This window comes from Tenebrio molitor, chromosome 6 (genome assembly GCF_963966145.1).
Source record: "Tenebrio molitor chromosome 6, icTenMoli1.1, whole genome shotgun sequence".
In the NCBI taxonomy this organism is placed as follows: domain Eukaryota; kingdom Metazoa; phylum Arthropoda; class Insecta; order Coleoptera; family Tenebrionidae; genus Tenebrio; species Tenebrio molitor.
The window spans coordinates 10,995,454-11,017,312 of record NC_091051.1 but is presented as its reverse complement, the minus strand read 5'-3'; the positions used below and the strand labels follow the sequence as shown (position 1 = coordinate 11,017,312).

General features: G+C 34.8%; 1 protein-coding gene across 1 annotated transcript in view; it reads left to right on the top strand.

Annotated features, from left to right (window-relative positions):
• The first annotated feature begins 2,773 nt into the window (after positions 1 to 2,773).
• Positions 2,774 to 21,859, top strand: part of LOC138133572 (leucine-rich repeat-containing protein 24-like) — a 38,561-nt gene continuing 19,475 nt past the window's right edge. The window contains exon 1 of the mRNA XM_069051515.1: positions 2,774 to 2,894. The gene's annotated coding sequence lies outside the window, so the exon portion shown is untranslated. The remainder of the gene's footprint in view (positions 2,895 to 21,859) is intronic.

Genomic DNA, 21,859 nt, shown 5'->3' with positions numbered 1-21,859 from the left:
AACTAAATGACAAAATTTACGAAACACTGACTACTGTTATTCCTAATATGCTTAGACTGGCAAGGGAATATTTAATAAAACGAGTTCGCCTGTTCCTTCAGATGAAAGATGGTCATTTTGAACACTTGTTATAAATTATTCTTTTTATTTTGCATGTTTCTTATTTCATTTGTTGCATTCTACATCGTTTAGTTATAAAATTTGATCTTAAATTTTTACTAATAATGATGCTAAAATAAATAGGTTAGTTCAATCCAGTTTTGTCTTCTTTCTTTCAGAACTGCCGCTATGCTTGATCAAAACCTACGTGTAACTCCAGCTTTTTTTGCAATGTCAAGAATGTTCCTAAAAGTCTTTTCTTTCATTTCGACGATGAGGAGTTCCGCTGCGCTAATACATTGCAGATACAGAGCGTATGCACAGCAGTCAGGATAAATTTCTTGTGATTCCGATACACTTCACAGGCCCTGCATATTTCACTTTTTACTAAGATTTTTAAGGTAGTAATATGTATTACTCACTTGACGCTACGTCGCCATTTTACCTTCCATCAACAAAGGTTTAATTCATGATATCCCTCCCGTCAATTTCCCATACCCCTCAAGGTTACAATTGCTCTGGAAATTTTCATTCATAGTCATAACAAACCATATTTCATTCATTGCCGGAAGAAGAAACTTCTTGCGTTCTCTGAATTAGATTCTATACATTTGTTCACCTGCCTTTGGCGAAATTATCCCATTTTTGGTTATTTCAAAAGTAGCTGTCACTTTTGACGTCTGTTTCGACAAGTTGACCAGATAAATATTGAAAATAATTTTATTATTCATCGAATTATACGTTGCTTGGCAATTGAGGGAAGGTACTCAATTTTCTCATAAAGGGAAAATTAGATCGAGCTCTATTGGTCCAGTTGATTAATTCATAACTAAAAAGCTGTTGCACCCTGAATATTTTTCTAAACGTTTTTTACCTTCATTACCATCAAGGAATATGCAGTTTCAATTTGATCCGCGAGTTCTGGGATACCCTGTATGTTAGGAAAAGTTTCGTTGTTTGAAGCACGTAATTTGCAAAACTCGTTAACGCTCGTTCTGTCAAACAATTCGATTTGACAAACAGTATCGCACTTTTAAAAACTGATTAAGTAAATAATTGTCACATGATTCACACTATCTAATAATGATATAAATGTGGCATTTCCTAATTATGTAAATGTCCTGGCGACAAAAGCTCGACGCTTAAAAAGCGGGTTTATGTCAAAATTCTATTGAACATTTTATAGAGTAATCAATTTAAACCGGTAATAAATAGGAATATACATACATTATTTAAACCTAGTTTAAAATGAATATTTACTCAAACAGACTGTCCTGAATTAGTAACGCGTTTTAATGAAATTTTCCTAGATGTCAAACGAACAGAATTATTTATTATTATTTTAAAATCCTAGATGCTTCGCTATTCTCGATTTTATCTTTTTTTTTATTTGAAAATCCCCGCAACGGTAATTTTAATTTTCGTTATTGCTCTTGTTTTTCCTAATCCCGTGCTTACTTTTTTCCGTTTGTCGCTCATCAGTCTACTTACTCTTAATAGTTTTTTTTGCAAGAAAACAATTTTTATTATTAATCGAGCGGCGCAATTGTGTGGTGGCCGTAAAGTTCTTGCGGTAGCGTTTTTCCGTCTCATTTCGAGCAATGTTTAACCGTGTCATGGCGTTCATCTGCACCTAGAACAGCGTGTAATTAAGGCGTTGGAAATGTTTACGCGCCTTCACGTTAACCTTATTCTGCTTGATTGCAAGGTAAGAGGTTAGACGTTCACGAAAAAGGGTTTTATTAAAACGCCTTTCGTTCTCTTTAATAGCCTCTCAAGAATAGGAAATTTATTTATTAATTAGAAGACCTCTCGTCTGGCTTCTGAAAACGTTGATTATACGAATTACATCTCTCGACCTCTCTCGCTCTCGTCCTCTTCATCTCGACCGAACAGTCTCTTTATGGTAATTTTTCGTCACAATTGACTACTCGCACTCGCACCACCCTAACGGCCACGTATCGTCCTTTTTTCCCTAAGACACTCGTCACATTTAATTAAAGCAAAGTTTTGTGCAGATCCCCAGATAACTCATATGTGTGTACGGAGGACGAGGATAACACTGTGCGCCCTCCTCGCACTTCATTACAGCGCTTGAGCTGGCGACTGTGGCCGGGAATAGGCAACTATAAAGCTGGGAAAGCTTCAGGAAAGCACAAAAGCTCATGTAGGCCTCCTGTATCTCGCCTCGCCTTAGCTTTAGACAACTTTAGTGCTGATTTATGAAAAACATTGGCGCTATATTGTTCAGAAGATAATAGCCGCGATGCTTCACTCTGATGGAAAGATACCTTTTGACAAAAATTCGCAGGTTCGACAACTCCTCAACTCATTAACCCAACTGGCGGAAGTGTTGTGTCCGTGGAAAGTTGGAACCAGTTCCAGACGTCATCCTAAATTTTATTTAAATTATTTATGATATTCTGTAACTTTCCGGGGGAATCATGAAGATAACAGTTTTATTCGCTCTGTAAAAATGATAGGGACGTGCCGCTTCCAGCGCAGATCCGAATGGAAGTCCTTAAAAATGTATTAAAAATTTGTTTATATCCAGACATACGATATACGTTATCGAAATATCCCGAATCTAAGATAATAATCCAGCGGACCGGCGTAGTGACGCCTTCCGACCCGGCGCCAAGGGGCGTCGGTCGTCACAGTTATACGGATCAGTCTAGCGAAAGCGCTGCGCTTAATACCATATCGCGTCGAATCTGTGCAAAAAACAACCATTTGAATTATTCTACAACAGTTCCGTAAATTTTTGTGACATTCTAGAGAAACTAGAGAACGATGTGAGTATTCCCTTAGTTGTCACCCTCGTCCCTAGATGAATTGTCCGATTCGCAAAAACCGCAAAAGAGATAAATCGCTCATGGATATTCAATTTTGTTCGATGGGGGCAAAAAATCTCGAAAATATTTCCAAGATGCTTTGACGGTTTTTTCTCCTGTGTCACGCACTTTTTAGTGAGTGTAAACAACTTTTATAGGGTTTTCTCGCGGATGCGGGAACGTAATTTCTTGATAGATTATGCATTCCGGCAACAATAGACTAGGCGGCAATAATTTAGCCATTATAAAAACATCAAAGGATGTTGTAGACGAAGTTGAAGAATATTAATGAGCTACGTAAAAAGCAAATAGGTGCGTAATTTAAATTATGAAATGAAGCGGAAACTGGAGAGGATCAGATCCAGCGGAATTTGAATTTTTTGTCCCTCTGTAATTCGATTTCTTCAGTCCGGTGAGTCCGTGAAGTAACTGGGTTGCAAGTGCATTTTTTGGCAGGAACTGAGAGTTTGACGACTGTTAAATCGGGTGGGCGAGGTGGCGCGCTGGAGGAGTCGCTGGTTATTGAATTTTTGTCAATCGGCCGTTTGCGTGTAAGCGGTTTAAACTTTGGACTTGTTGGCGGCTAATTGAGAAGCAGATTGGCAGTCGGACGGATAATAGCCGGAAAATCATGGAGATAATTTGTGTAGGGCGAGTGCAAATAGATGGATGTCGAGGAGTATCGGAGTGATTCCTACTTGGACATGTAAATTTAGAGAGTCATTTAAAGTTTGAAGGATCCGTCGTTGATAAGTTGAGCTAATCACGAACATTCAAATTCAACCGGTAAACTTTAGCAGTTGTGTTGATGGGGTCGGACGGGTGAATTAGAAGTTCTCCGGAGTGGTAAGAAAAGGAAAGATGGCCGGAACAGTCAGAATATCAAGCTGGAAATGTGTGTGCCGCGATTGCTAATGGAGGTCAGATATGTAGCCTAAAGTCGAACTTTTCGCAACTTGAACATACATTTTTAAACAAGTACGAACGGTTCGCCGCTTTCGGTTCCGCCAGATCTAACTCTAAGTAATAGCCACGAATGAGCGTCCCGTTAATAATTAAAGCGCTGTTTTTCCTTCATTTGGCCCCAAATATTAAATTAAATTCTCTCCAGACCGACAATTTAACCAAATTTGTTGAACTGTTTTACGGATTTGCCTCGTCACACACCAAACGAACCTTTTCTTTGCTTTCTAAATAATTCATCCGACATCGATCCATCACCACAGCTCCACCTACCACATATTCTATTTAAAAAGAAAAAATTCAATAACAACCAGTGCCTCCCCCTTGAAACATAACCGACTCATTTTCATATCTCGGCAAATAAGCCAAAAGCAAAATTGTGTTACAAGGACGGAAAAAATTACCTACGCAGAACAATGTTCCAAAGCGATTTTTTTCAAACTCGTACTTCGCATTAAGGAAAGGGATATAATCAGAGCCCGTCAGAGAACATTTACCGAAAATGATGAGATAAAGCGGGGAAATTCTAGACTAGAGTGACGCAGGAAATACTTTCCTGACAGATCTCTTACTTCCTAGTTTACGCTTTACCTAAAGAACACTCCACGATAATTTTCGTTCTTTTCAAAGAATTCATTCGCCACTCTAGCCATTAACAGTTGATCATAGTTTACGTTCAAACCCCAAAACAAACGTTCTGCGTAATCCTATTTGGGGTCACCCGGGCTTAGCCTTTTTAAGGGTGACCGTGTTTGCAGAACAATAATAACATTTTTTGTGGAGGCGAGGTACCATGAATGCGTGTTATTTTTCACATAGACAAAGTTTACAGTCCAACAACAGTAATAATAAAAACAATGAAGCGCCACAATACATAAAAATCACATTAGAGGATGGAGAACAGAGCAATGATTCGCTTTCGATGGGCCACAAAAAGCTAAAAAGGTCCATTCTTTTCAAAATGGGGAATTTAAACATCGGTCAATTATAAAGAGGAATTAACAGCTTTTGCCCCCAAATAATAATACTTACTGATGCTGTAGTGATTAAATGGAATTATTTTTTTAGCAAAACTGATACATCTTTTCTTTTTTTTTCAAACATGTTTACGCTAATAAATATGCCATGAGTTGTAAACTTTTTACTAAAAACCTATCTGTTTCAACTTCCGTGATTTATAGGTGTATTATATAACTTGAAATAGACATTAATAATAAATGCACATGTTATTACAGATATTATTCATACAATTGTGAATGCCGCAGCGCTGAATGGATCAGATGAAATCGATAGCTAAGATTTAGTTCGGTTTCCGCCTAATTGGAACCGTAGGTTGCCGTTATAATAATTGATTTCGAATAAATTTCCTGTCTTAGTAAAGTAATTTGAAATAAATTGAAAACCGAGCACGACACTTTTTGATTAATTGTTTCGTTCTAAACAAGATTCAGGTTTTTGCAAAACTGGATCTTTCTAACCATTCCATTTTAAATTTTAAAATATTTAGATTGTATTGTGTCTTTCTTCTTAAATAAATAATGCTTTAGTTCTGTATAAGATGAATCGTTATGCACAAAAATTGAAGAAGAAAAGAAATTAAATGCCTGTCACAAAAAAATCTCATGCGGAGGAGCAAAAAATTAATAAACACAAACATCGTGAATAGTTATGAGACGTTTTAATACAGCGATAGTGAAAGTTAATGCTTGTTTAAGTGATTCGTAAATCATTTTGCACATCGTAGTAAGCAATAAAATTCTTCAATTCCCATAGCCAGAAGTTGACATAACTTTAAACAAGTTTTGGTAGTTTTAAACTGGCTTAAGAGAGTTTGATGTTAGATTCAAAAACAACTTTTTATGCATGTATTGCAATTGCGACTTTGTCTTTTTGTTGAACATAAAATGTGTCTGTGTGACTTTAAAAAATCTCTTACAAATATTACGGTAATTTCACGAGGAACATGATTATTTCGATTTTTCTCCCTTAATATAACTATTATTTTTCTGGCACTAAATTTTAGAATATCAAGATGATGTTTCCATCATAAAACCTAAATGTGTTCGTCTTGTTCTGCTTATTTAAAATTACATATTCTTTTTATTTTGAAATCATCTTCATCTTTAGTGGAAAAAACTAGGTTATAAAAGGGAACAGCTGAACAAACCTATAATGTTTCTAGAAAAATACAGGGTGATTCACTAGTAATAATGAGCCTAACGAAATCTGTGATGCAGTCAACATTACATTTGCACCGATTACGTGCAAAATCTTTATGTAGGAACAATCAATAAAAACAGAAACTAAAAAATTATGGTGTACATGTATTGTTGGTTGCATCACACAAACGTTGTTGGGCTCATTATTACTCGTGAGTCGTTTTGTTGGGGATAGTTTTTGTATTATTATATTATTATATTTTATGTTAAAATATTATATAAAAGGGGACACTGCATCGAGGTCGGATTTATTTATCAAGTAATGATTATTCCTTTGAAAGTACCATGTATTTTAACTTATACCTTCAACTTTTACAGGACATTCACAGCGGAATTTGCTTGTACCACATAAGTGATTACAGATAATACTCAAATCAATAAAATGTGGTTTTCCTCCGGGCATCACCAATGCAAACACTAACTGGGTTCGACATTCCTCAACTTCACTGCTACTGCTCTAACTAGATCACTCAGATTTTGTAACTTAAATTTAAATGAATGCCACAAATTTATATAATTAATAATAGTTAAAATTGCTCACCATGCCTTGCAATCTACAAAAACACAAATATTCGTGAATATAATAATAATAATGAGTGAAGTTTAGTCAATTTTTTAAATCACTTCTACCATTAACGTTGTAGATTTATCTCGGGGGAAGCATTCTAAACTAAACATGATACAAGAGAACATGCAGTAGTATTGAATTTTGTTCCCATATGTTTGCAGAGACTGACGCAAATACCTTAAAATGTCTACTTGTAGTAACATAAAGTTTGAAGAGGCCACAATGCGTCGTATTATTTTAATTTGCGTAATAACAGTTTTATTACTAAACCCGGACGCTCAACATTTCATGATAGTTGAAATATTAGTTGGTAGTGTTTGAAATGTCTAAAATTTGTTTACCCCGAACAGAACGTATTTTTCGTTCGGTTCGGTTAAACGCACTGAATAAATAAGCAGGTTACAAATGTAAAATAAAATGGAGTTTTTACGACCTGCCTAGGATTTCTACATAAATACATTAAATTTATTGTGAAAATCTACACTATTAACACCCTATTCTCAAATAAGGTCTCGTTCTGGAACCTTAAACGTTTTATTGCGTAATAAAGATGGAGCTCGTTTATGCGGTTTGGCCAGTAGTGATCCTCAAAATTCTTTTAACACTGGTAACAAAAATTTAATTAAAGTTATGCAACCAGTTAAACGAAATCTGGAGTAACGAGCTTTTTCCAGCATTCAACAGCGAATTCTCCTCATCGAGGTCGTAAATCAACGGCATATTTGGCCCCCGGATCAAACTTCTAATTTGAATTTAGAAATTCGGCGTGGACAAGTATTTTTCGGGGTGTTGTGTCAAAACTAAATCAAAGTTGTTAATTACCTCTCCGTCATTACGAGCGAATCGATTAAATCAGTCGAGTTCTAGTAACAAGAACTTTTAGGTAATGTTCGGAGCAAATAATGAGCAATCTTGCGAGCGAATTAAAATTTCGGTCTCATCGTCTTAAGGACGTAATAAGGTGACTGGGGTCTTAATAATGAGAATTAATTTTGAGATAAGTCGTTTCGGACTCATCGTATTTAAATGAAAATCTTATAAAATTTGGCTGACGAAAAATAACAAAGTCCGAGAGGAATCCTTAAGCCATGTCGAAAAAGAGATTGCGTTTAATTCCAGTATGGTGGTGGGGTTTGTGAAAAATCACGTTGTCGGAAATTACATTTCTTGTCTGTTTGAATAATGCAATCTGTTAACGCAGCACCGTGACATCAAGGGTGAGAAGATTAAATCAAAATTTAACAACCACCTTATAAAGCGGTGAAGACGTTTATGAATATAGACTGCCTCGTAATGACGACAATGTTATCAAAATTAGTCTAATCATGGTTCCAAAACCAGGCTGGCAGTGTAGTTGATTAAAATTGTTCCGATTCGGGCGAACACAATAATAAATCGTTTCATCGATTCCCCTCGGTGCAATCAATAATTTTGCCAGTGCAACTCTTTCACGTGTTTGCCTATTATTGAATTAGTTCAGAAGAGGGCGCATTTGCTGCCAACGTAATCCAATAACATTATCCGTGGGGACGCCAATTTAATTCTGGCACTGTTACAAACTTATTTAAACAAATGCTCCGACAACAACACACAAAATTTCATAAATCACAGCTAGCACGACAAATTCACATGATAATTTGACCGAAAATCTCCGAAAGCCAACCGTTCAACGGGCGCATAAATAATCGCGATTATTATCTAATAATGTAGAATCTAGCACGGTTGATTGACGCGGCCTAAATTTGAAAATTTTTCCTTTTAATCCGAGTTTCGCGAGACGCTCCAAGTTGAAATTGGACCGGCGCAAAAACTTTGCTAATTTAAAAAGCCATAAAAAGGTCAATTAATCTAGGCGAGTCTACTAAATTATTTACTAGTTATACAAAACTGGAATCCGAAGTTGTCTGACAAAAAGTGACGCGAATTACACGTGGTTCCATCAGAGACTCCACTGAGGGAGCAAATTACCAGAAAGGGGAGGAGGAACGCGTATCTTTTTGTTTGGAAGATGAATAGCAGTAAATCTTGGCCACTAGACATGAAGGATGACTTGAACTCTCGAAGGGAGAAATGTGACGTGAGGTAGGAGTAAGAGGAAGATATTAGCCTGATTATATCTCTTATTCTTCTCTTCACAACTTTACCGAATATATTTGACGATCGGCACAAGTTTGGAGTTTTATCTCTAATAAAGACGGTCCTTTTTGTCGTGGCCTTCGCAAAAAGCTGCGCCTAATTGCGCCCATTAAAATGTGATACAGTTGCAATTTAAATTTGTTTTATCTTAATGTATAATGGAGGCTTTTTGAGAGTTTAGTGACTTGTAGGCGCTTTAATTTCGTTCACGAAACATGCAAAAGAAAAACTGCTAGCCAGGGATTACCAAGGAAAAGGAATAATTTTCTGCGATTTCCAGAGAAAACAAACAAATGGAACGACGATAATACCATTTCCTGTTTGAAATCACAAACGATGGAATTGCAACGTTCAAGGGAATGCTTGTATCATTTACATAATTCGATAAAATATTTTTTCCTTTCGGAACTCGCCTAGATTTACAAGTGCAACCGCTTTAACGTGATTACAATGCATCTCCTTTACGATCACTGCTATCTCCACAAATCAATTTAGCTAGATGTGCTATCGGGCGAAAATTTCTCTTGTCAAATTTAATTACTCGGTGAATTTCCAGTACAGGTAAAATTTATATGTGCCGGGAGAATTCTCCTTTCTTGTTTTTCCAAAAGAAACACTTAAAATTCCGTTCACGCCATTGCTATAATGAAATCCACGTCGTACTTAACTCGAACTTTTATGTAAGTAAATACAACCGGAACTCACTAATGAGAGTGAATATGCAAAATAAGAGCATTTTCCAGTACCTGCTGTTTCTCTTGTATTTACACTTCTTTCGAAATTTAATTTAACACCACGTTGAATTTTAACATCCAATATTCCGAATGACAGTTTTGCTAATTTTAAAAATACATTTCACGGCTTTCAGAGCCCATTCACTCTTCCCGTCTTGCACTGATTGCCTGTTCGAATTATTTATTTTAATCTGAGGATTCGAAATGAATGGTCTCTGGTGGAAATGGTGCTTTGATAAACTGTGCGTGTCAAGGCGTATTACAGGGGTGAACTGCTCTAATTAGTCGAGTTTTAATTACATAATATGAGAGAATACTGTACGCACATGGGGTTATCTTGGAGCACTTGTTCATTTAGTTTGCGCCCTGTGATATGTCATGTTACCGGCAAAGTACGTTGTTAACATTTTTTCATCAGTGGCAAGAAAAATTACGAGCAGAAAAATTTGTAAAATGCGAGCCAAAGCGGAGATAAATAAACCCGACAATCTGTCTTTGTTGAGGGAGAATCAAAGTAAAGTAATGTACTGTGACAACAGAGCTACTGACCCTTGCTAGACATGATGTAGCTCCAGTCTTCTCTTGTCACACCATTATCAGACATTAGCCGCAAATGATAAGCTGTTGAACTTTACCCGTTCATCTTTCTCCGGTTCTTGACGAATTATGGCCGGATCTTCCTTTCTATTTATTTTATTCCGCACAACTACCCCTAATAATTATTAAAACCCGACATTTCCTTAATTGTTATGTTAATGCAGACTGAAACAATGCCAGAAATAAATTTCGCTTTTTATTACTCGGTGCCACCGAGAGACCTAATAATTTACTAATTGCGGTGGCACTCGAATGTCGTGGCATATTTAACCGGCAAAAAATTGAAACGAAACAAAAGGCTACGCCAAAATGGCGCCTTGACAAATACCATCGACCTGGAATAATGATCGATAAGTCGCTTCTTGAAGCCCGGAGGTAGAACTTGCTGCCATTAATCGACCATTAGATTCGCATCACTGCCGATGCAGATCGCTACGACTTCTTTGCCAATACAAAATATTTCCAGCAATTTAAAAGAAACTAAATTTAATTAAACTCTTTCGAGATTAAAGGTCCGCTCTCTCGGAGAGATTTAATCTAGGGAGAACTGCAAAATGTGTTTTTTTCTTGTATCTAAACGGGACCAACATTAATAAAACATTCAAGGAAATGTGTCTTCTCCAAGGATATAATTTAATCTCCATTACAACAAATTCTTTTTCGGAAGCTCGCACAACCGCGACGATTTTTTCACGGCAACTTTGCACAGAAACAATTTGAAAACGAAATAAATGTTTTACATTCGGGGGACGACGAAATTTACGACGGGATTACCATGTAGAAGTTTATCTATTCAACTGACCATAAATTGCAATTCCCTGGACCTGGAGATAAGTCCTTCAAATATATCGCAATTTAAAGGCCCAAACTAAGTAATCACAGATTGTCAACACGCCATATTGTATAAATTAAACCACTTCCATGTAAATCTTTATCTTGTTTCGATCCCCGTCGGACAAGTGGAAACCAATCCTCCTTCTGGGAGTTGCAATTTTTCTCCAAATTACAGTCATGGATCGTGTCAACATCGCAGGATCTTCGTCAATAATTTTTCGTCATAAATTAATCTGGATAGTTGTTGCAAGGAGCGGAAATCGAAGCTGACGGCAAACATTTGTACAAGCATGGAAAACGCTTCCGTGGCTGAGCTTTCAGGAAAAACGCATTATAACTAAATGTGTGTGTATATTTAGGTAATGTCATTCAGAGTGTAATTTCCAGTTAATACCACCCTTTAAACATACCTAAAACATTTGATAACCCTCTAAGTGTGTTTAAAGTTGTGATGAACAGTAATCAATTTAAGGTTAAATTGCTTCAGTCTTAAATTGCTTTCGTAAACAATTTTAATTGGACGGTTTTAGCGCTCACAATATCTCGGCGAAATCGGTCAGGTCGGCGTTCGTTTTGTACAATTTTTTAGTTCCAAATCCATTTCATATTGTTTCTCCCACAGCACGTTTTTATGTCCGTTTAATATTCTATAAGGTAGCGTACTCGGTCTACGTTTGTTCGAATGACCCGCTCGGATTGCCCTGCAAACGTCTTATTAAAATTTAATATATTCTGTTATGAAAGTGGGAATAGAATGCCGAGCTCCACAAAAAACCACCTAACCTAAGTAAAAGAAGATATAAAAATTGAAAAGAAATCTTTAATGCCTAACTTTTGGCCGGCTGAAATATCGCTCCTGAATTATGTATTTATGTATATTTCCTGTATTAGCGGGGTGTAATTGCGGACGGCTAATGTGAAGGGCTTTTCCTGGCTGAGGTGTAGAGAATGCGACTGCAGGTGACAGGTGAATGGGAAATTCAATGTTAATATTTCAAATTTATAATTGAAAACCGCTCGAATGAAATGCATTTTGTGAAAACGCGAGATATAATGGCCGGTATCGTTTTTAAAATTTCCGGAAGTGTCCGCCGACTGTCCAATTTCGAGGACTTTCAATGTCGGGTCTTTGTTACACAAATGGAAATTCGAAAACATCATACTGTGAACACCTTTGAGAGGATCCGGTTGGTTAAATACTTTTCAAATACGCTTAATAAAGAAATAATATGCTCGGCGAAAGTACTCTCGACGTTATTTTAACACAAATTTAAATACTAATGAATATGATAATAACTGAACTGCGAATGGCCAATAAATTTCGGAGGTGAAGTTATTATAGTGTAATATAGAGTTTATTGTCGATAATACCTGAATCAAGCTTTAGTATTTGGATTGGCTGAATATTAAATAAAATGTAATGTGCTGTAATGCAAAATTTTAATAATCCATAAGTATACATAAGTGAGCTACTGTGTTTTTTTTTTCTATAATCTAATAACTTATAGAGAAATAGTAAACACTAAATAATCTTTTTTGTTGGTTCTCCGAAGCTGATATTGGATCGGAAAACTTGCTCGAAAATATATTTAAATAATTGAGCAACATAAAGAAAGGAAAATCCTATAAAATGTATTGCATCTGTTTGTATTTCAACTGAATAGTTTTACGTGAACGTAAAAAACTACCTAAGAACCTAATACCTAATAGCAGTTTTTATATTTTGGGTTAGATGAAAAGAACTGCAACTTTTTAATTTAATTTAATAATAGTATATTATTCAACGACCGAGTAATGGTGACTATTATTTAGGAGGATGAAGTTCGGGAGGTGAGTGAGTTATAGCCATCACTCGCTAATAAAATACTATACTTTCTGTAGGACATTTCAAAATTATTGTGACTTACGAATATTACGCATTTGATTATTTTGCAAATATAATTTTACGATTGGTGACAACCTGTGGAATAATGCGTCATTACTCACGGCCGTGAGTAATGAATATTTACCAATTAGTCAATTAATAAACAATTAAAATATAATTTAAAGATTTGTTTAAGTATAATTAAGATCGAATTAAATTTTAAATTCAATTAATTAAATTGTTTGTGATTTGTCATTATAAACTTTATTTTTCTCGTTATACAGAAGACATGTCTGAAAAGCAGAAAATCTACGATTTTTGTGAAGACAATTAACAGTGACACAACCGAAAAAATATTCAAGGCAACCACATTTGTTATTTTTAGATTGGAGTCTTTCAGAAAACGAATGTCAAAAGTTTAGGTGAAAAGTTTGTAATCTTTCTGCGCATGGAACACCCTTTTAGTACATTTTCCAATCCGTCGGTTTCTAAGTAGACATTTTGTAGAGTGATGAGTAGAACTGAGGAAGTCACCAGATAGGAAGATCTTTGTTTTTAATAACTCATTTTGTATAAAATAATTGGATTTATATTATTCCTTAGGTAAGAAGTAATTAAAACTTAATGAATAATTCTTGGAATGTGACCTCACGTCTTTCATTTAATGAATTTTTGAATATAAATTAATCCAATTTCTCAAAATTTTACTGTTAACATACACATAATACAATGTAGTCAAAAAGAAAACAAATCAGAGCAAGCGTTGCAAATTATTATTGGTCATGTCGTAGCGGAATTCTATGCAAATAGGCGTAGACAACCAATAAAACGACTGTTACAGCAAGTATACATATGCGCATCAATCAATCTAATACAAACTTTTCGATAAAACAAAAGATGAAGTAGCACTCTTGTTTTGTTTTCTTTTTGATCAGTCGGTATAATACAATAATAAACACAAGAATTAATATTATCGTTTAAAACAATTCTAACATAGTAGTTTAATTAATGTGGGAATCTCTGTGAATATTTTAATCAGATAAATTATTCCGAAAGTTAAAAAAAACGATTATTAGTATTTATTAGAAAAATGGTCTTAAAATTGGAAAAAAATTACAAAACGAACTAATTGTAATAGCACGTGACCGTTTTATCCCTTTGTAAATGTCTTTATAACTAATTGTTTGTCAAAATTCAAAAACGTTTTTGATCTAGCGACAACCTTTGTTAGAAATTTTGTTCTAATAATATTTTTGGAAAATATTCGATGGCAAAAATACCTTTGCTCGTAAAACGCCAAAACTTGTCGATTCCTCCAGTCACATTGTGACGATTTTTCTTGATTTCGTAAAATATTCTGTACACATTTTCGTAGAACAGTCGGTCGATGCCAAGTGTTGCTGAGTTTGCTTCCAACTAAATTTTATCTTTCTAGTGATGAATAAAAGAAGCAACCTTTTCTTCAACCATTACTCAAAATAACTTTCAGCTGTCAAAATTCTACGAGTGATGAACGGTCCCGAGACATCTCCACATTCGTCAATCGCCTACCAAATAGTTTCTAAGGCAACTCACTCGTTTTTAATCTGTGTTCAGATGAAAGTTCTTTATAATTTTTAAATGGTTATATTTACGTCCAGGTTGTCCTACGGGATCAATAACTACGGAAGTTTCGTCGTCAATCACAAAAACTTTCTCGCGCGTTTTCGCGTAAACTTTTCTTAGCCCAGATTTTTTCTTCTTGACCCTTAACGTATTTTGGTGCCTTTTTCTCGCTCCAACTTCTCAGTTTTAATATCGGATACAGTACTTTTAGCTAAATTCTCTTTTTGCCACAGTTGAATGTTTGAAAAACCACCTTAACGAATCTTTTACAGCAGAAATTAATCGAATCCATTTTATTGGTATATTTTTACCACTCTGGAAAGCTTCTCTTTGCGTCATTTTAAAATTTAAAATCTTTTTTTGACTAATTGAGTTGTACAATTAATAAAATAATGTAAAATAGTGCATCAAAATTCTGGTTATTCCAGTAAAGATAACTGTGTTTATCCCTACGAATGCGTTTGATTTGTTTTTGTTTTTACCTCATAATCGATGAAAATTAATTATTCAACATAAACACATAAAATTTCATGGTTTATAATGCTAATGGTCAGATCAATAAAAGCTAAGCACCGTACAAACTGTATAAAATTACTGATTAATAAACTGGCTTCAATTTCAGACCGAAATTTACAGCCAAGCAAAATTCATAAAACATGATTTTTTTTGGATAAGATTCACAAGGCTCCATAAAAATTTTGTAAATAAATAATACAACATCAAGCCATCCAGGAACAATGTATGAATTTGTGTTCATAATGCTGTGTAGAATACTAAGCAAGAGTATCAGATTATTATTTTATTTGATCGGTGAACTTCAGAGACAAAGACAATAAGTCTTCATTACCAGTAAGAACAAAGGTAGATTCGTAACGAAGCACGATAAAAGTTTGATATTAAATAATACAGACAGTCAAAAAAATTAATCGTATTTATTGCAAATAAAGAAGCTTGCAGAATTTAATTATAATTAAAAATGACATAGCTATCATTTTTAAATTTCATCGGAATGCGGGAATTATGCTGGAAATTATTCAAGTCGAGGGAGCTTTTTGTGTATTCTCAGGTACACTCCCGCTGCATCTGTTAACAATTGATCATGCTGGTGGTAAAAAAGCTAATTAACAAGTTTCCGTTTAAAATTAACGTTACCGCTGTAATCAAAACCGTCTGATTGTAGGAACAGGGGAAAATGACACTAACTAGTTGTAGAAACAGTTTGGCACGTTGCCTACACATCAATCATAACGTATTACGAAGAACCATTAGAAGAAAGTGACAGGCGAGCTCTGAGCGTAATTGTGAAGGATTTTTTGTGTGACGGTTCTAGTTTTCTCCAGCGAGGAGAAATATCGCAGGAGTCACTTGTCATAGAACGCAGTGGTGAGCTTCTTCATAAATATACAAATGACAATTACGACCAAAAGGACGATCTCGAGAATGCATTTAATTTGGTGAAACCGTTTATTTGGAGAATCCAAGCAAAGACGGCGTTTCAGCCACCCCTCCATAAACAAGGAGAAATAATATTCCTTCGCCTCGTTGCTCGAACATGAATATATGTTTCTTAATTTCAATTTGCGATCGAATGTAACAACCAGGTCCCGTTTAATATCACGATATCAATGCGCACTTTCTAAATTCATAATTTAAAAAGTTTAACTGCGTATTCATAAAATAAAAACTCATTTAAGAATCGCGACTCTTAGAGGGAAATAAAGTAAAACCATAAAAAAGTTGAGTTAGAGTTGAATTTATGTTAATGGTGTTTCTTACTATTGCCGAGGGAAACTTCACTGGAAAACAAATGTTACAAGGCAACCAATAAAAAAATTAGCTCCTCCAACGCTTAATGATGGTCGTCGTGAGTTATCATTATCAAGTGGCGCTTGCATCGAGTGATGGCGCCGGTGAGGGAGTTGCGAAGTTGCAGAAAGAACGTCACATATAACTTTGGTTTCCGTATTTGCATAATGGGATGATAAATGTGATGAAACACTTTTGCCACATAATAAAAATAAGAACAAGCGAGTTATATATTTATGACACGCCGCATTTTTCTAGAATCCAAATATTCCTCGCTCGGCTGCATTTTAAACATCTTATGCGCGGCGGAAGCGCGGAAGGAAATGGACATAATAAAATAAAAAAAATCGCTTTAATACCGTTCCATTCAAATATTGTTTCGTGCGGAGATAAGGCCAGTTTAAATTCGGCCGATCGTTTGTCTCCTGATGGGTGTAATTTGTTATTACGTAAATGTCCACGTAAAGAGCAAAATGGAAGCAATGCTTCATCATCCGGTAATGACCGCGGAACGTTCTTTGTTGAAAGTTCTTGGTGGGCTCTGATAATTCTTATTGAGGCCTATATAAACGAGGGTTGGCATTGTGTTTGCTAAAAGGGCCAACATTCCCTTGTTAGTGTGGCCATCAGCGTCCGACGGCAATCGCTTAAAAGGGGCAGTTCTTAGCCCGACCGGCCAGACCATAAAGTAGGAACTGCCTCGTTAGAAACGTTCAAAACTTCGTCTGGACGCCCAAGATTCAGTTACGCTTCCTTATTTAACCCTACCGTATGTCTTTATTAGGGAATTTATATTACCGACGCCGATTGATTGTCACATTTGAATGTGAATCATCGCATCACATCGCCGAACTATCGATGTATCCCGCAGTGGCTCAAACAAAATAGATTAGGGAGGCACTTGATATCCCATCAACTTAAATGTATTGCTTTATCAGAGATCCTCCGGAGTTGAATCACTTCAGATAGGGCACGGAACGCTCAAAAAGCCGCTTTTTAATCACCTTTACATCCGGTTTATGGCTGCAGTATGATCAATAGAACGTCTGCGTTAGCATGAGCAATTACCGTTTAATTGACAATTAAGATGCCAGAGTAATTGTTTAGATCTCGAAGACGACACCTTCCGAAACGAGTCTATGATTCAATAAATCAGATGTCCCGGAGAATGAACAAATTGTATTAGGAGCTAATTTGGTGAGTCACTCTTAATTAAAGAAACGCGTATCCTGCAAATGAATCCTTTAAAAGCCAACTTGATTATGAATTCATCGGCGCGTGCTAACCTGGGTCATTAAAGGTAGACAAACATCAAAGGATACTGCAACTTTGTTTGTATAACCGAATAACACTATCCACGCTTAAATTGCCAACGTAATTCTTACGTGTTCTATAAACTAAGCCAACATCATATCAGTGATTTCTCAGAGGGTTACTGCAATTTACTATTATCTGCAATTTTATACCGCGCTTACGGAACTTAACGCGAGGAACACCTCAATAACTGAACCACCATGTAAAATGAAAAGTCTGGCTGGATTCAAAATTAAATAAAAAATTACAAAACACCAACAACATCGCTGTCCAATAAAATAGTCATTCAAAATTCGAAAACTGTTTCGAAACTTATAAAATATGGATTTCGAGTGGTGATTGACAATACAGGGCATTTCAAGAGCGATAATCAGCCCAGCGGAATTAAAAATGCAACCCACAATACATTTGGAACGTAAAGCTGGATATGGACGCGGTAAATACCCAATTTTACCTTTCAAATGTATTGTGGGTTGTTGTATCATAAAAAGTGAAATGTGGCCGGAATCAATTGGAATATTATTTCTTGGAGGAAATGACACAGCATATAATTCTCCACGGGTTCTGTGTTAGTCAAAGTTTCCTTTTAAGCAAATTACACAGGTATAATAATAATTATGAAGTCTAGGAGTAGTGAAAATTCTGAATAATTAATTTAATTTTGCTATTATCTTGTGGATTAATGGAGGAGGAGTGTATTACGTTGGTTATAATAAAAGCTTATGAGATCTCATGAAGCGTATCTTAAATTTAAAAAATAAATCAATTTTTGTTTTGCTGGGAGTTCAACACATTTATGAATTGATTGATGCAGGACTATAAAATAAAGCGTTTACACTTTGTACTTCTTACGCACGTACTGTCGCGAGCAATAACTTTAGTCGTCAAGGTCATTCTTTGACGCAACGGAAAGCGCCCTAATGTGAAACAGGCATAACCTCTAATAAATTCTATTTGTCTTGTCTTGTCAAGATCTTGTCAACTTTTTGGAAATCCCAACTGGGTTACCACGCTAGCTTCTGACACATCCGTCTCTATCAGCGAAATTATTTTTACTCTGTTAAAATACGTTATAATTTTGAATGTTTAGAATAAAACTTTAACAATTTTTTGACGTTTTATTGACATTAGCCCTAATTAAGCAGGCACAATTTTAAATTTGTGACAGTGGCAAGAAATTTCAAAATGACCTTGACGACCAAGATTTAATGCTCGCGACTGTACGTTCATTCATGAACCTGTTTATTTCTAATTTATTAGTATTTCTTGTTCGTCTTCCTTAAATTGAAAACGCGGAATGGAATCTGAAAAGTGACTGCGGATGATAGAATGAAAATCAACCGTTTACATGTTTCTTCCAAAAGAGAAGATATAAAGTCTCGCTGCCGTTTTAGAACATTGTACAGACAAGTGAAATAAACAAGAAAAATAAAAAGTACATGAACTGAATCAGATGTTTCGGTATACCAGACATAAAATTGTTGTATAAAAACTTTATCTTGCACTCTCCAATAATTAAAAGCTTACAGGGAGATCTACGAATGTCAAAGGGTTTATTCATTGCGTTAATAAAAAGAGAAAAGTTAAATGTAAATGTATAATGAATTAAAACATTCTATAACTCGAAGTAAAACAAAAATCAGTAAGTTGTGTGACATATACAGGGTAATATAAAAAGTGGATACCATCATAGCTACATTATGACGTTGGAAAAAAAATTGTTCAAAAGCAGTGGCAGCATTGCCATTTAAAAAAGAATTGCGAACCATAATACGTCAATTTATTTTATTTTTTGACACAAGATTAATTTTTATTTTTAAATTTGCTTATCAACATTTAAATGTGAATATATTATTTATCGTGTGTAAATTGGGCTCGTTTCACTCGCATTTTAACCTGGCCCACTCATGCCCTAAAGAGCTCAATTTACACACGAACGAGCTGAATACGACGTTCTTTTTTTGTTCAAAAAGCCCCTTAAAGGGTCTAGATCGCTTAAAATCTTTAAAATTAGCTTGACGTTTCGTTGTGACAAAATCCGTTCACACAGGAGAAAATTCTCAAATTTTGACAGCGTCGAACAAAACATTTAATTTTGGATTAAAATGTATTTGCGAAAAAAAATTTCAATTGATTTTATTTGATAAAAAATAGAGGAATTGTGTAAACAGCAACAAGTTAACGTTAAGAGAAATGATACTTAAATCTTACCAATAGAAATTGTTAGCACATTTGGTACAAAACATTTCACATTTTCATTAAGTACTGGAAGTTATTTTTTTCTCTTGAAATCACCAAGGGATACAAATACGAGTTGATTATATTTTGAGAAATGTTAAAACAATTGCATACTTTTGGATAACAATTATTTATATAAGAAAACTCTTTTAAAAACCCAGCAGTGAAATAAACAGAAACATTTCAAGATCTTATCCTTTTCGTAAACAAATTTACAAATGTGCAGCAAATGCAGGTCATACAGGGGCATAAATCCAAATTCAATAGTCCATCCAAATATTTAGCACAATCCAAGGTTGTAATTTAAAAAAAAGCGATTGCGTTATTTCGGGAAAATACAAGATGATTCATGAGTAATAATGAACCCAACAAAATTAGTGATGCAACCAACAATACATGTCCCCCAATTTTTTTTTTGTGTTTTAATTAATTATTCCATATAATGATTTTGATTTGACAAACGTAATGTCGGGCATGTGTAATATGTGGAATAAAATTAAAATATATATTGTTTAAATCCACATAATCAGTGCAAATGTAATGTTGGCTGCATCAAAAATTTCGTTAGGGTCATTATTACTCATGAATTAGCCTGTATAAAAAATATGAAAGTCATGACAAAATATATTTTTAAAATAATATTGATCAATCCTTCCTTAAGAAAATATCCCTTTTTCCTCATATGCGATGCTCGCTGTGCATTTATTTAAGAATTATTAAATTCTTAACAAAAATTATCATTATTTCGAAGAAAATTGTGCTTTGTTGAAATTATACACGAATTTCAATTAAATTATTTTTTATTTTAATTAAAAAAAAAGAACAATAAAGCTTATTCTAAAAATTTCTTTTATTTGTTTTTGTTTTGAAAACAATCGAATGAGGTTTATTGTGTACAATATTTGTAAAATGTTTTGATTCCTTTGTTGTTTATTCCAATAAACAAAAATTACATCGGCTCACATAACTCTACACATTTTTAAGGAAAATTCAAATGGAAAGAAGTAATAATAAAAATAATGATATGTTTATCCGTTTCTATAGTACCTAAAGTTGTATTTTAATGTATTTAGAAGACTTCCAAACTTTATAGTCTTAGCGCTGATCCTTTGTTGTTAACAATTCAGTAAGTTTTGGAGTGCTGCTGAAACAGTTTAGACTTCGTTTCCCAGCAATTCATTAATGACGGTATTGCTTTAAGAACTATCCTTAAATACCTTTTTTTTTTATTTGTGACTCCTTTGTACACGTAATTGAGCATAATCAAAATACCATTATGCTTTCTTTCACGTTGAAGCTTCTTCTACCTTTCCAATAAAAAATCCTTAAAAAAGGAAACTTAAAGGAAGACCAACAAAAGAAATTTATTTTTCGAACATGCCCCTAATGACCGTGTATTTATTCTAGCAGTTGTCTGAAGGGTGCTTGCCTAAAGTTCATTCAATAATACAACCTATTTTCCAATTCCTTCCGAATTTCGAACATGGATAATATATCCCTCGTCGACAGTCTGCATTCCTTGTTAATGTGGTTTCGTAAATCTTCTAACAACGGTGGCTAAATTTTACTCTACCGACTTCATTGATTATTAAATTCTCCAACCTTGCTAAGCATTTTTTAAATGTTTGATAAATCCTTTAAAAATTATTAATAAATAAAATAAAATATCGTCTAAATGGACGTTTTATTTTAATTAATGTTCCGTTTTTCCCTTTTTATGTTTTCGTTGGAATTATGTGCTGCTTAAAGCGGAAACGTTGTGAGTTTACTGTATTTCCAATTTGGACGGTTAGCAGTTAGTGTTATAGCAACGGTTATGGCCCTGAGAACATGAGTGCATTTTGTACCGAAATTAACAGAAACAGACACACCCTAAGGATGTTCGACAAGTTTTTCCCTAATCAACACTACACAACAATTTCTTTTTGGGATGTCCACAGAAACAATTTTTTTATCTTGCGGGAGTCATCTCTATTGATTCCACACCGGATCCAGTCATGACCCACAGCACCGTGACTATCTTTTAACTAACACTGTCTAGTTCACTT